This window comes from Parasteatoda tepidariorum, chromosome 7 (genome assembly GCF_043381705.1).
Source record: "Parasteatoda tepidariorum isolate YZ-2023 chromosome 7, CAS_Ptep_4.0, whole genome shotgun sequence".
NCBI lineage: Eukaryota > Metazoa > Arthropoda > Arachnida > Araneae > Theridiidae > Parasteatoda > Parasteatoda tepidariorum.
Genome location: NC_092210.1, coordinates 5,761,080 through 5,770,765, shown reverse-complemented (window position 1 = coordinate 5,770,765; position 9,686 = coordinate 5,761,080).

The window sequence follows — 9,686 nt, the reverse complement described above, 5'->3', positions numbered from 1 at the left end:
GTTTTTAGTGCATGAATCTGAATTGAACAACCTGATAATGCTCACTCTGGTTATTGTTATCTGGTTGCTCACTACGTGCTCTTGCGCGCCGAATCCAATCAATTAAAAATGAAAACTGTTGCCAGCGCGAGAAAAGAAATATCATCGGTTTTATTGATACATACGTACGTATTAGCGTTTTATATAATAAGATACTATTATGAATTACGGTTAAAGAGATTCGTTAAATGATTTAGAAATTAACTTTCAGCTTCATGCACAAAGTGATGAATGCAAAAATTTTATTTAAAACACTTCCGTCCGTTTGGTAAGCAAAAATATTCAATTACGGTTGTCAACTCACCAAACTTGTTATAACAGTATACTTTTAATTTTAAATTTAATTTCAAAAAATGATTACTTAGAAAAATGATTTTTGTTCACTTACAGATTTTAATAAGGAAAATATTTGAACATGTTAAGTGGGGGCACAAGTTTTCTTTTTAATTGAATAATTTCAACTGATTTATGCCAAGAAAAAGCAATTATTTCGAAGCAATGATCGGGGTTGGTGAACATCAGCGAACAGGGGGATAAGCTTAAAAAATGCCTTTGAGTCGAATTTTTTGAGGAGTAATTAAACAGTGCTTTATATAAAATTTTCATGAGGAAGCAAATTTTTTAACGAAGGTTTTATTTAATTAACTACAGTCAATTTGCTAATAATTTTTTATAATTAAAAATAAAATTAAATTAAAATTTTTTTATATTTTTTCACCTTCGAATTAACACTTGGCTTATTTTGGCAAATAACTGATATTATTTTATTTCTTTTTGAATACAAATAAATACGGTACAATTTTTATCAGATATTAAATAAAAAGTACAGTGTTTCCTCGACACTTCGTTGTGGGCCATAGAGGTAAAGGCTCCACAATTCGATAAAAATCGGTATGATTTTGGCGTTGTGGGCAGTATTGCGCACAGACCAGCTTTACTTCCAAGTCAAGCTGATATTTGTCGGTCTAAGATCTGGGTGAGCTTCAAGTACTGCCATTGAGGAATGAACTTCAGTTCTTAATAACAGTTTAATCAGCATTCAAGTTAAACTAAAAAAATAAATAAGTAGTTAATTCAAAAGTTAAACAATTACAAATAAAGCTAATGAGAAATGAAATGTCAAAAATGAAATTTTGAGTCGCGTTTGTAAAAACAAATTGTTTTATTTTATTTATTTATTTACTTTTTAGAACTGAATCAATAGAGATCAAATTTATGAGGTGATCGTAGTGTTTTTATTCATGCACTGTAAAAAAAATCCCGAAAAAAAATCCCCCCTCTCTCTTTAACATTCAGAAACATTTTACAATACTTCAGAAATATTCTAATCATTTCTTGTAGTTCCGAATTTTTTTTGTCTTTTTTAAGGAAAAAAAATTCTGAAGCAATTTTAATAAGCGTTTATTAATACTTCGGAAACCCCTTTCTGTAATATTCAAAAAAATTTTACAATACTTCAGATATATTTTAAATCATTTCTTGCAGTTCCGGATTTATTTATTTATTTTTAATATTTTGAAGCATTTTCAGTTAGCATTTCTTAATATTTCAGAAACCTCTTTCTGTAATATTCAGAAATATTTTACAATACTTCAGAAATATTTTAAATCATTTCTTGCAGTTCCGGATTTATTTATTTTAAATATTTTGAAGCCTTTTCAATTAGCATTTCTTAATATTTCAGAAACTTCTTTCTGCAATATTCAGCAACATTTCACAATACTTCAGAAATATTTTAAATCATTTTTTGCAGTTCCAGATTTATTTATTTATTTATTTTAAATATTTTAAAGCATTTTCAATTAGCATTTCTTAATATTTCGGAAACCTCTTTCTGTAATATTCAGAAACATCTTAAATTATTTCAGAAATATTTTAAATCCTTTCTTACAATTCCAATTTTTTATTTTTTTTTTTAAATATTCTGAAGCTTATTCAAGTAGCGTTTTTAATATTTCGGAAACCTCTTTTGTAATGTTCAGAAACATTTAAAAATATTTCAGAAATATTTTAAATCCTTTCTTACGATTCCAATTTTCTTTTTTTTTTTTTTTCCTTTTTTTTTTTTGAGAAAGAAAGANTAATGTTTTGAAGCGTTTCCTACAAGCGTTTCGGAATGCTTCGGAAACCTCTTTCTGTAATATTCAGAAACATCTTAAATTATTTCAGAAATATTTTAAATCCTTTCTGACAATTCCAATTTTTTTTTTTTTTTTTAAATATTCTGAAGCTTATTCAACTAGCGTTTTTAATATTTCGGAAACCTCTTTTGTAATGTTCAGAAGCATTTAAAAATATTTCAGAAATATTTTAAATCCTTTCTTACGATTCCAATTTTTATTTTTTTTTTTTTTTTTTTTTTTTTAATATTCTGAAGCATATTCAATTAGCGTTTCTTAATATTTCGGAAACCTCTTGTGGAGCTAGGATACCAACATTGTTAACCGTCATCTACCAAAAGGTATTTCAAAATAGAATCGAGATAACGTGACTTATATACTAGTGAAGTGAAATTTAATAATTGCAGTGGTAGCTACGCCATACTTTGCGACCGAATCGGCGTCAATGCTATTCTGCTTCCTAATTTTGATTAAATGAATTCAACGACATAATTAAATGAAGTACTACGAGATTTTCGGAAACATTTTTGTCCCGTCGAAATTAGTTTTTTAAATTTTTTTACATTGTGTTAACAGTATTCTGATTAAATTTCAGTTTCATCAAATCATGTGTGGGGGCCGTTCAAACGCTACGTAAGAACCTTATAGGGAGAGGAGGTTTGTCATATGCTTATTTTTAGGGCAGGTTGAAGGAAGAGTATGAACAATGTTTGCGTAAAAGTTTGAAGTCCCTTTATTTTCATTTTTTTTAATTATATGATATAAATATTAAATTTGATGGAAAAAAATATTAACATGTCATATGAATTAAGAAAGATTCGCGCAATGAAGATAAATTAGAAGATGAACTTTAAATTCGTTTTTTACAACATGATTAATAATTATTTTATATATGCAATTATATTTTTTTAATTATTTTAATATATATATANTTATATCCGCAAAACAGAGTGCTTTCTGATATTGTATCAATAAAGCCAAAGCTAAATAAATTAATACAATAGTGTGAGTAAATATGTATATATATGTGTGTTATTTATAACGTTTCACCGAAATGTGTCAACATATTGTGCTTCTTAAGTTTACGCATGTTCTACTATGTAAGAAATCTTAATTTCCGACCAAAAATATGCATTTTGATTTTATATTTTAAAATGTTTAACCGTTGACATCAGTACATTATTTTCTTTTTTTTTTGTGAAAAATGTTTTTAGATCCTTCAATTTATTTGAATAAATGGGTTGAAATTACTTCGGGAAAAAATGGAAATAAGTAGGGAATGAATTGCTTTCTTTCGAAATTAAATGTTCGTTTTTTAAAAATAAATTAATCAATATTTACTGTATGAAAAATGAATACGATATTAATACTAATAATAGAATGAATAAAATTAATTGAAAGATACTGCATTATAATGGAACAATACTCCCTTGCTCTGGAGTATTAATAATGATGCATTTTTGTAGTAATACTTCCTTCATAATTATTTTTTAATAAACAGTAATATTTTCTTTATATTTATTATTTATCACTTCCAAACATTCAAATTTAAATGCTCATTTTTTAAACTAAATGAATAAATACTGATGATGCGTGATATTGAGGAAGTGTGGTATTTTATTTAAATTTTAATGTTTTCAAAAAATGTTTTTCTGTATTCATTAAAAATAGGAAATATACATCAAACTAATAAGTAAATAAAATTGAGGAAGGGAAAAAAAAGAAGAAGAAAAAGTAGAATTTATAATTTTTCACAATTTCATTCTCGTGTTATTACAGGATAATTTCAAATCTCTTGAGAAAATAAAATGCATATTTTTTTCATAATTTAACTCTCGGATTTTTCCAAGATTATTTAATATCTCTTGAGAAAGTAAAATTTCTGAAATTTTTCCCAATTTCATTCTTGGATTTTTCAAGGATAATTTTAAATCTCTTAAGATAGTAAAATTTATAATTTCTCATAATTTCACTCTCGGATTTTTCCAGGATTACTTCTTGAAAAGGTAAAATTTCCACAATTTTTCTCAATAACATTTTAACCCTCACAATGTAGATATTCCACTCACAATGCGGATACATGGAATATGTATCCGGTTTAATTTTAATTTCAAGTTTTACGGGTTTTAAAAAATGCATTAAGTGAATTTTTTCACCAATGACAACTCATTAGAAAGAGGCGTACAAAACCTTATTTTCTTAACCTTACTTTTTTTTTTTGGGCTATGTAGACTAAAGGAAAAAAAAAAGCACAAATGAAAATACAAAAACGGACATACTATAGTTTCGATTCAACAGACGAGAATCTTCCGTATGTTCCATAAAGTGCCTCAGTGTTTAAACACTGAGAAAAGTTCCTGATTATAAAACCGAAACAATAAAATCACATTTTAAATGTCATGTTTATAATTTGATGACCCCCCTTGGATAAATATCCGTAGTTCCCCGGAAATGTATTGATAATTTTGTTTAGTTGAAATATTAGAAATATTTCACTGCAAATATTCTATTTCTATATTTTAGATGAAGCTTTACGTGAATTTCCTGCCTATGATAACTCCTTAGAAAGCAACATTCAAAACCTTTATTTTTTTCCAATGAAGCCCATCGAATCTGGGCTCTCGACTCCCTAAACGGTGGCTCCCTCCCCCTGAAAAAAGAACGCAACAAAGCCTAGCTGTGAACACAAAAACATAATCATAATAACATCTCCCCCGTTTGGTTATATTAAAAAGAAGGGAAAATATCGCCAAAGCTATGCCGACAAACGCCCATAACACAAACTTCTTCACGCCTGCCAGTCTTTCAAATAGAACGAAATATGGGGGCGGAAATAACGCCTATTTTCTTGCCCCATTCCACATATTATTCAATACCCCTCTTTCTGCAGATTTTTGCAATCAATCCTCTTTTTAAACTCTATTCAATCAGCAAGTGCTTTGAGCCAAGAAGTGGCCCTTTTGTAGGGGCGCTACCCACTTGGTTCAGATTCAGCTTCCAGCTCTTTCTATCCAATTCCAGGGGAAAACGTTCTTTTGATCGGAGTGAAGGGCTTGGACAGCGAATAGAACATTGTCCTTTTGTCAACATTTGACTTTGACTCCTCTGTTATTAGTGTGAATGGGCTCGACCGCCACTTTTTGCCTTTTTTTTTATTTTATTCTGAAGTGGATTTATTTATTGTAACATTTCATTATGATGGAACGTGTAGGGTGTTGAGAATAGGGACTCGAATTTCAATATCTCCGCATCGAATATCGACACTTTGGGGCCCTCTAAAGAGTAGTCGAGGGCTTCAATGCTATAAATTATACTGAATAGCACTCGATAATGTTTTCTCCTTGCACACGACCCCACATAAAAGTGCAGAGCCACTTAGGGCAGTCACGAGCCTCATGCATTCAATGTTTATTATCCCCAGACAATGTACGAGTTACTATTGTTGCAATTGGATAAATAGTAATTTAGTAATTGTTGGATTTAACCACCAAACATAACCCTATTAAATCGACAAATAACAAAGAAGATAAGGATGGGATAACTTGGTTGGCAGAGAATTCAGCCACTTTCAAATGCCGTCGAGTAGTGCAAAGGGTTTTGATATTTTTAATAACGCCTTCCTCAATTGGAAACGTTTACGTTGTTTTCTCTCTGAAATATTAGTTTGAAATTCCAAGTATGCATGAAGATTAACTTCGATTATGATTAAGGAGTTTAAAAATTTTCATTTTTAATATTCATATTTTAATACTTGTCTAGGCCGGGATAGCTTGGTTGGCAGGGCGCTGGATTCACGTTCGTGAGAACTGGGGTTCGAATCCAGACGGCCGAAGACTGCCCGTGTAGTAAATGCTGACTGGTGCACGCTAAATCTGTCGGGTCTCACAGCCCTCTATGCTCCCATTATAAATTATACGTCTCATGGTACTAAATTGAGGATGAGTCATTCTCTGGTTCAGGTAAAAACTACGATCTCTAGATGAATGAATGGATGTATAAATGGGTCTGCACTCTAAACTGGTGTGACGTATGGGTGTGGCAGCAATCGAATTCCTTGGCCATAGATGGCGCCACTGGAAAACAAGAACAATCTCACTCCCTCTGCCTTAATGGCCGACGACAAAAGCAACAACAAAGGAGAGAAGAGGTAAAAATATAACGATTTACTTTTCTTTAAAGAATATAGTGAGTTGCTCTTCTTACAATTAAATAAAAGTAGTAATAGTTAAAAAGAAGTTTCAAAATTAACTTGATTATTTCAAATATATATTCGGAGTTTTTACGATACGTGATGAGTAAAAAGCAATCAGCTGAAGTCGTTGTGAAGGGGGGGGATTTGATTTGTGGGAGCGTCTTGAGAAAACATCGTCCATAAATTAATTTTCTTTAATTTTATTTTATAACCGTCGGTGAACAGCCGACCCAAATTTGGGTTTACGACTACTAGTGTTCAACTCCGTAGCCTTGTTATTTTTAGCCCAATACAGAAGACAAGGGAACTTCTAGATCAAGTATTGGGAAAACCAACCCGCATTTGCGTTACTTGGAAAAGAAAATCTCTCACGGTTAGCCCGATGCAAAGAGACTCTAACCCTGATCCGTATACCACTGAGGATATTATACGTCAGCACTGTGCTCGGTGACAGCCAGGTGCGGAACTCGTATCGACTTGAAATAGCTAGGATTCGAACCAGGGTTTGTTGATTTAAATCAGCTTGATTTAAATCCCGATTTAAATCCTGATTTAAATCAAATGATTTTTTTAAAAATATCATTGATTTAAATCAACTGATTTTTTTATACATATATAGATTTAAAAAGTTAAAAAACAGTGTTTTAAATTATTGATACTTCTATTATTTCTTTTCTAAGTTTTACAATTTATTTAAAATAAATTGCTGCTATAATTAATTTTAGCTAACAAAATTACTTTCTTTCTTGGTATGTGTTAAATTCCAAAACATTTGAAATTACATTTTTATAAATCTTTTGATTCTTGAGATTGAAAGTACAGATTAAAGTAAACATTTAAGTTTTTTTTTATTACATGTTTACAGTATTTTTGACATTATCAGATTTTCTCTAAAGAAATTTTGTGGGAAAAAAATTCAATGAGTACATAGAATTTTTAAAATTTCTTTTTAGCTTAACTTATCTATTTTAGTGTAGGATTAAAAATGAATATTTTAATATAAAAATATATAGATTAAATATTTATTTATTTTTTGATGAATGACTACATTTATGGGTCACAATCTGTTACATTTATTTTGTAATTTTAAAAATCAAAAGAAAAAAAGAAGAAATTACAATTTTAAATTAAAATTATGTTTTTGTAATTGAAACTTTGTTTTGAAAATTAAAGAATTCTTTAAATTTTATATTTCATCTAGTCTTTAGATTTCAATCATGCATTTGCTTCAAAATGGTTACTATCCATTCAAAGCTATGTGTTATAATAAAAAATTGTTTTATGTAGTTAGAGCTTCTAGAATATTCTTATAATATAGTTAATTTTAATATTAATTTAATTTTGATTAAACATTTATAAAGTTTTTTTAGTCATAAAATAAAGTTCTTACAGTGTATTTGTATAAAAATTTAAAAAAATCTGATTTGAATCGAAAAAAATCGGATTTTAATCAAAAAAATCTGATTTTCATGATTTTTTTTAAAAAAATCACGAACCCTGATTCGAGCCCCATTCACCTCATTGGAAAGCGAACACTCTATTCCCTGAATCTCAATGGTTAAATTTTTTTTATTGGAAAATTCAAGTTAAAAAAATTTCGTTTTTTATAAAAAAAAATCTTCCATCCTGAGAGGCGAATAAAAACTTCTGGCATGCCGAATCTGGCACACAGATCGTAATTCGCCCATACTTGCATCAATAAACGCATATATCATGTACGCATATTTTGAAATTTTGTTTTACTGCTCACAGAAATCAATTAAAGCCATAAAAACATTTTAATACAGTAATGATAAACACTTTATCATAGTTACGAATCTTTGTTTCGTCGACTTTTCTTGTGGAAATTCTTTTCCCATCGGATCAAGGATATAATGAATTGAATTCTTTTGATTCGATCACGTCCTCCAAGTGAGAATGTCGGATGCCACCATGTAGGCGTTCAGTAGCATTTCCCACCCACCCCTATTCTTTCTTTCAAGAGAGAAATCTTCGCTTCAGTGCCCTCTAAATACCCCGAATTTGATCTTAAGTCTTTGTTCAATGGCTGTGTACAAGTGATTTGAAATGACATAATGTCTGTTTTACTGGTCTTAATGGTGTTTGCAAGATTATAAGTTTCTGACACTTTTGAGACGATAAACTTTCAATAAAGGCATCCATTTCTGACCACAGATTCTTCAAGACAAAATTCCTGATGGTCACATAAAACCAATTTGATGGTTTATGTGGGTTTCAGTGCGATTCACGATGGCCCAACATTATATATGATGGTTACCATCATCCAACATTTACCATTATGCGTTCATGGATTTTGATATGCCAGCAAACTTCTATCATTCCATGATGGAAAATGCTGCTTTAATACTATAATGGTTAACCATCAAGAGAAGTTTGATTCTCATGGACCAACAATCCATGAAGGACAATGATGGTTCCAACTATACATTTCCGTGATGGTTTAATGGAAATTCTTGATGGTTCTCTGGAATATACCATCAAAACAATTATTTTTTGTGTTGGCCATTCATAAATCAGTCCGAATTCCTACATCGGAATGATGGTTGTTCATGATCATTCCAACATTTGAATTCTAAGAAACTATGATGGAAATTTCAGATGGTTTAACGTGAACAAACCATCAAGACAAGTTGCTTGTCTTCTGGATTGGGTTCAAAATGACAAGGCTATGGAAATGAACATTAGTAGTCGTAAGTCTAAAAATTGGGTCGGCTGTTCAACGACAGTTATAAAATGAAAAGAGTCACTTAACGCATGTCCCTACTGGACCCATGAAGACAGATGTTTGTAAGTTCTTTTCATGCCGAATGCTGATTAATTAAAATTATAATGAAAAAACGTTAATATTAAAATAGGTTGAAAACATTTTATCAGCTGTTGTTGAAATTCTAAAAATAAAATATGTTGATGAATGGGTAAAAAGAAAATTTGAAAATTATTTTGGAAACCTTTTTCACAAATCTCTACTAAATTATACACAGTGTGATTATGCAACTTAACAATGGAGAGTATATATACAGTGAACTACATACTTTTTACATAGTACAAGGACTTACATACTTTTTAAAAATTACATACTTTAAAATATTGTAAAAAAATTTTATATCTTACAATTAAAATTTTTTGGCTATTTTTAAATAAAATAACAAAAAATTATAAAAATTTATTAAAATTTATTTTTTCCGTGGAATTATCTTTGGACCAACGAAATTTATAATTATGTGCAAACATTTTTCAATTTGCTTAAAAAGTTCTCGAACTATGATGAAATACGCAAAAAGTAAAATTAACATTAAGGGATCCAAACTTTGGAT